This window comes from Ruditapes philippinarum, unplaced genomic scaffold (genome assembly GCF_026571515.1).
Source record: "Ruditapes philippinarum isolate M1 unplaced genomic scaffold, ASM2657151v2 ctg2936_1_1_1_1, whole genome shotgun sequence".
In the NCBI taxonomy this organism is placed as follows: domain Eukaryota; kingdom Metazoa; phylum Mollusca; class Bivalvia; order Venerida; family Veneridae; genus Ruditapes; species Ruditapes philippinarum.
Window position 1 is genome coordinate 54,884 of NW_026856673.1, and position 6,733 is coordinate 61,616.

At 30.7% G+C, this 6,733-nt stretch overlaps 1 long non-coding RNA gene across 1 annotated transcript; it reads left to right on the forward strand.

The window, feature by feature from the left end:
- The first annotated feature begins 1,244 nt into the window (after nt 1-1,244).
- Nucleotides 1,245-4,099, forward strand: LOC132747277 (uncharacterized). The gene is made up of 2 exons (XR_009628108.1): nt 1,245-1,284; nt 3,833-4,099. It is a non-coding gene; the product is annotated as an uncharacterized LOC132747277 (long non-coding RNA).
- Nucleotides 4,100-6,733: the final 2,634 nt, after the last annotated feature.

The window sequence follows — 6,733 nt, forward strand, 5'->3', positions numbered from 1 at the left end:
TTATTTGTACGGTGTGTTTTTATATATATCATGTGATGGAATATTGTTGATAGTAATTATCTAAATTCACTTACTTGTATTAAAGTATCACCACAGCTATTCACTTTCATCCAAGCATTTTGTCCAAGTTTTCAATCAGTAATTGACATATATTATATTCAAATATAACATTTATGAGTTTTTCGAGGTTTTCAATAACAAAAAAGACAAATTTACTGTCGATATCTAATTTCGAAGATATTTCAATATTAATATACATTTAAAAAAAAAGAAAAAGTATAGGTTGAAAATTATATATAGTATAGTACATGTATACAGCTGTTGTTTTTTGTTACGTTCCTGAACGGAATACAAAACCACACACTAAAATCACAAAGGTTACTTATTAAAGTAGCTAATTCACAGGCCCTACATGTTTGATACTTACAAAATAAAAAAAAATAATATTGATCTTAATTAACAAATTGTCTAACCATGGTCTTTTGCATGAGTCATCCACACGCTCCCTGATCATAATGTACTTGTCCAATTTGTTTCTGTCGCTGCAATACTTTAAGATTAGTCAATTGATTAAATACATAGATAATACAAAGATTGATTCAATTTTTATTATACAAATCTTTCATATGGTTTCAAATGAAATGGTTAAGAATTATGGTCTGAGGGGTGTTCTTCTCAACGATATTTGATGCCTATGAAATAATGCTGACAAATGTAGTAAAATTTTAAATTAAAAAAACATCTATATGTACATATGTATATTATCAAACAAGATATTGTAAATGACTTTCTTTTTAAAACATCAGCTCTTTGATCTTCGAGAAAAATGTAACTTTATTTATTTTTAAGTAGTTTCCAAATTAACTTCAAGATTTATTGCTAATTTCGTTTCAGTAGTGCCATTTTTTACTTAGATCTTATAATAATTTTTCCAAAAAGTTTGTTTTATGTTACTTTGAGAAACTTTGAAAACGTTAATTACTTAAAAAAAATCTCTGTTGCCGAGATTTTCGCCTGGTCGTGTCAGAATATTTCCAAATTAACAGGAAAGTCAGTAAAAGTTATTGTTCATTATTGATTAAACTATATGTAATAGCATTGTTTCTCACTCCTAATAAATTCCGCTAATGTATAAATACATGAACAAAACAAATGTGATTAAAATGTTCCAAATGCACGGATGTCACGCAACAAACACTTATTTTTGATTCCACTTTGTTTATTTCTTTATCATAAAGGCCAAAGCCCTTTCTTGTAGAAGCCGCCTTTCATTTTCTGTATCCGGTATGTTTCTTTTTTCTTTATTGCAAAAGTAAAAAAACGTTTATAAACATAAAATCATATTAGATTGAAACAATTAAAAATTTTAATGGCATTGTGAGACTGTTCATATCAAACGTCGGACTTTTGTGTTACAAATCAGGGTAAGTGGATCTTTAAGTAATATTTCAGTTCGTGCTTTATAAACAAAGAAAGAAACAAACAAAAACAGTTTTGATATTGTATACGCAGTGTCTGACTCTTTTGGTAAAAATCACCATCAAATTCGGTTTAATTGCCATTTTGAAATTTTTTTTTTTTCATTTACTTTTTAAATTCTTTTTTTTTCCTAGACAAAAGTACTAGTTGAAAGAGATATGATAATGATAATGTTTTAAACAAGAACAAATATGGTTTGTCACGCAGATTTCCAATTTTATATTAGTAAAATATTTGAACTATGACAGATATACACATAGCTTGTCACAGATGTCCAAAGATAAGCTTTATATTACACAAGTTAAATTTGTCGATATCTTCAGGTATTTGTGTTAGAGATAGAAAATATGTGTTTCACATAAAATTATTGATCTGCATTACCGTGTAACGTCATCTCCTAGTATATCATTTTTTAATATCAATTTTTATTAATTAGTGTAAGGTTGATTATAGAGATATACTTATAAACTTATTCTGTTTCAAGACTCCATTTTATTCAGAATTTGAAAAGTATGTACCCTACTTGGTTGAAAATAAATATATTCATTTATCTTGACGTTTTTGTCAATCTTTCAAATATGACAACATTAAACATAAATACACATAAATGTTAGACAAAACAGGAATTCATAGGAAATGATATGCTGAAAGTATTTCTATTTGATATAACTTTGTCGTTTGACATAAAACAAATATCGCTAGCTATTGGACATACCATTCATAGCAATTAAGCTTTAAATGATATGTGCAGAAATACTAAAAAAGTCCATTTGTGATGGAACACATTGCAGGGCCTCTGTATTTGCTTTCTAGCTACTGTTTGTAACTGTATTTACACTACGGTAACAAAGGCACCTTTTGAGGAGTCAAGGTTAAAGACGTTGAAATCTTAAAAAATTCCCTATATCTTTTTTACATAGGCAAATTTAAACCACTGAACATGATTTCTTAAAATTTGCATGATTAAAGAGTATCCTAATTGAAACTTATTTTCTTCGGATAAGGGTTGGGGTTACAATCTTACTTTTTCAGTTATCTGTCCCTGAAAGTGAGTTTTTGCTTATTTTAGAACATATTAAGGAGCAAATAACTGAAAACTGTAGCAAGCACCGCCTAATTTGACTTCTAAATGCGTGTTTATTGCTTTATTCCCTGACATATTAGAAAGTTTGCTGAAATTCTATGAAACAGATTTTACCCCATAGTTGTTTATGCAAAATATTTATTTTCTTCAAGTTTTTTTTGAAGAAAATTGCTGTAGAGCATAGCAAAATCTATGTTGGATATAATTGTTTTAAACTTTGCATAATAATTGAAAACAATAAACAAAGAATAATTTGAAATAAAATGTTTAAATGGTAATGGACTATTGAAAATGAACTAAAAGAGAACAAATCTCTTTTTCATTGGCAGGTGACTCACAAAGTACTAGTAGGCACGTGATCCCCATTTTTCATATTCTATTTTGTTAAATGCTTTTTCAATCATGCAAAGTTTCAAAAAAATCTTTTCGCTTGTTTCTTCATTTATGTAGATCTAAAAATAAATAAAGAAACTATTGCTAAGGTGTTTGAATTCGGTAGTAATTTTCTATGGTCCGTGTAACCCTAAATTAAAGTAAAATATGAATTCCTCGGTAAAGTGTGTTTGTAATGTGATTTGATCGCATAAATCACTGTGATAACAATGATATGTGTTATCCGATAAAGCCCATCTAGCTGTTACTAACAGTTAAAGTAAAAGATAAGTTTCTTGTAAAAGTCGATGTAAAGTTCACTATAGATATACCACTTTATCATTAAGAAATTACCGATTCAACTATTCAGTCTTGTGTTTGCCAATGTTATTCGTCCATTTTTTCTGTTTGTGAAAATAGTTTTTATGCAACAAACATGTTCGAAGCCCTTCGTTTGAAAAAACAAAATGCATTAGGACATTGGTACAGCTTTTTTCTCTCTCCCTCCAAAAATTGTATTTCATCAGGCAAATCGTTATGAAGCTATCTGTTCTGGATTTGGAATTCTAGTAGACCGCTTTGAATTTTGAACAGTCCATTCAAATTTTGATGGATACCAACATTGAGCTGCCACATTATTAAGCATGGTCAGAATGCATGCATGTACATACTTTTCATTGTCTATACTAGTGGCAAGACTAAAAATTTTATGATGATTTGAAGGGATAAATTTGTAATGTAAAAGCATTCCTTTATACTCTGCGAAGCAAATATTTGTTTCATTTGTAAAGTTACATAGCGCGCAATAGAGTAAGAGCATTTAATTACTTCGAAATTGACGGAACTAATTCATCATACTCTCAACAAATGTTTGATTTTTTTCTTCTCATTATGCAGTTTGTAGTGAAATATGAATCAAGAAATCGAGGAGCTGAGAGATCTTGTTGAACAACTGAGGATCGAAGTGAAAATTGAGCCAATTATTGTCTCCGAGGCTATCAAGGATCTCATGAACTTTATTGAAACGAATAAAGAGAGTGATAAACTAGTTGTCGGCTTCCCGACTGCAAAAGATAATCCACTTAACGAAAAGAGCATTGGAGGTGGTGGATGCATGCTGATGTAGAGCGAAGAGTATATATGGCCAAGATGGGACGCGAAACTGGCTTCAACAAAAAATGTAAACGGAGTGTGATTAAACGTGAAAAGAAAATGACAATGAAAAGCATATGAATAGGATTTATGTGATAACAAGAAATAACTCAAGAAAACATTGCTATATCATTAGGAAATAGTCCGAACACATTTATATTGTTTTTTTATGTATTGCGTACATATGTCTGTCATAATTTTGACAATGTAAGACAATTTCATCTTTGTTTTGTTATTTTATCCGATGTAAATCAATGGATGTGATAATATTATTGTATATAATATCACCAGGTTTGTTAGGAAAACAACAAGAATATTAAAAACGAATATCTAAATATCTATCGGTTTAACTGAATTGATGAACACGAGAAAATATTTATACCTGAAAAATGTATATTTTCTTTACGAGTTACTTATGGAACACGAATTTCGTGTCTGTTTTAACAAAAACAACAACAACAAAGCAAAAAGAAAAAAAAACAATACATCGATCAACCAACATACTAAATATGGTAAAAATTGTGCAATAAATTATTAGAGATGGAAATCAGTTATCTATGACACCCTTCAGAATATTTATCCGAATTAAAGAAAAAACCATTTTGATGTCATTTGAAAATTTCCATTCCATCTCCAATAAATACACATATTTACACCAAAAGTCAGTGAATAAGTCCTTGCATTTTAAAAAGCCTCCGTGACAACTCTTGGCAGAGTCTGTTAAAACAAACAACAGTGCTGTATTTATTGAAAAAAAAAGATAATAGCACGACTATAAATTATGTCAGTAGATTAGGCTGTATGCCATACAAATAGATGTAGTTAGTTATAAGCAAGCCGGCTTAGCTCATAAGGTAGAGCACATTTAAAATAGTTGGTCGAAGAACGAATGTAATGATCCCGCAAATCATGTTAGATTAGTAGTCGGTCACCGAGAAATTTGTAATTACCTTTAAGCTATCAAAGATCAACCGCCGAGATATGACTAAAAATGTGTTAAAATCCGCGTAGAAAAAAAGAAACTACCTGCCTTAAAGCTTCTACTGTACATTTATGGAGACTGAAACTTATCTTTCTTCCCACATGCTAAAAGAAATCATATTACGATATATAATACTTTCAGCAATGAACTTTACAATTAACAACACTTTATTATTTTTACTTTCACTTTGACTTGCTTTAAAATGTATGTCAACATTCCAGCTTGACCGACGATAGAGAAAGACAAAGGAGTCCATCAGGGAGTTGAACCAACAATATTTTTTTTCAAGATATCTGGAAGATTCCTCCTGCAAAACACTTTCTGAAGTCTGCAAAACTCGTCCATTTAGACCCCTTACTAATATTGCTTGCTTCTGGATTTGAATATGTCTGACAAATTGACAATACAGATAAACTGTACTCAGACTTGCTAAATAACAAAACTTGTTTGAGCAGTGAGCTTCAATTTTCTCAACTGCACAAATCCTAAAGTAAAATGAAGAGATAATTCGGAATAAAAGTTTGACATCATTTCAAATGTTGCTGTAGTTTACAGGGACAGTTTGATAAGGTGCATCTACAAAGTTTGAATATCAAGATCAATTCACTTTGATTTAATGATTAATTTAATGTTTTGATGTTAGGAGTACCTTTGGCATTGGCATTTGACTATTTTACCTGAACATGGTTGTAACTCACCAGATGCCTATACAAAATACAGTTTAACCTATGTGGAAGACCACATTTGAAAAAAAAGAAGACCTCCCTGTAAATCAAGACTACTCCCTGACAAACCTAAATTGATAAAAATAAAAGAGAGTAATGTCTATAAAAAGACCACTTTTCTATAAATGCCATTTATGGTCCTCCGTTGGATGGCCTTTATTCACAGGTTTGACTGTATGACATTAATCTGACAAGTCCCAGTGACCTTTGACCTGAGGGAAAACTCAACAAGGTGCATCTACAAAGTTCTTAAGATAATGCACTTTGATTTCATGACCTGTTTGTTATTACATGTCCCAGTGACCTTGACCTCTTTACCTGAAAAAGGTGTGGCAGATAGAACTCATTTAGGTGCATCTACAAACATGTATTACATTTCAATATAATACCATTCTTTGTATTGAAGTGACCAACCAAAAATGTTTATAACATTGATGTCTATGCAGAAGTGTGGGTCATGATAAAGGCCTTTTCCTAGTGCCACTAGAATGTCAGACCCATTATTACAAATGGCAAATATGCTCATTTTTTTCCAAAAGCTTACATGAAAATCCCATTGGCACCCAATATCCAAATTAACAAATTTACTATGTTCATTCTTGTATCTAACAAAATGATATTTCCTCTTATTTAATGTTCAATTATTATTATTGTATTTCCAAAATGTCTAGGAAAAGGCATATGACACAATAACTCAACATTTCCTTTGAAATCAGGATCAAACAAGAGAGCAATGATGGCCCTGAAATCGCTCACCTGTATATAGGCCCCTGGGCCATTGCCAAATTTAAACCAGGGTCTTTTATTAGAACAAGCTTGGTAGAAAGCAATTAGAAGATGTTTCATGATAAATATCTAAGCTTTAACTCTTTGGGGTTTTTATGAGAAAGAGGGGCCAACTTTGATCCCAGGGCTTTTATTTAAACAAACTTGGTAGAC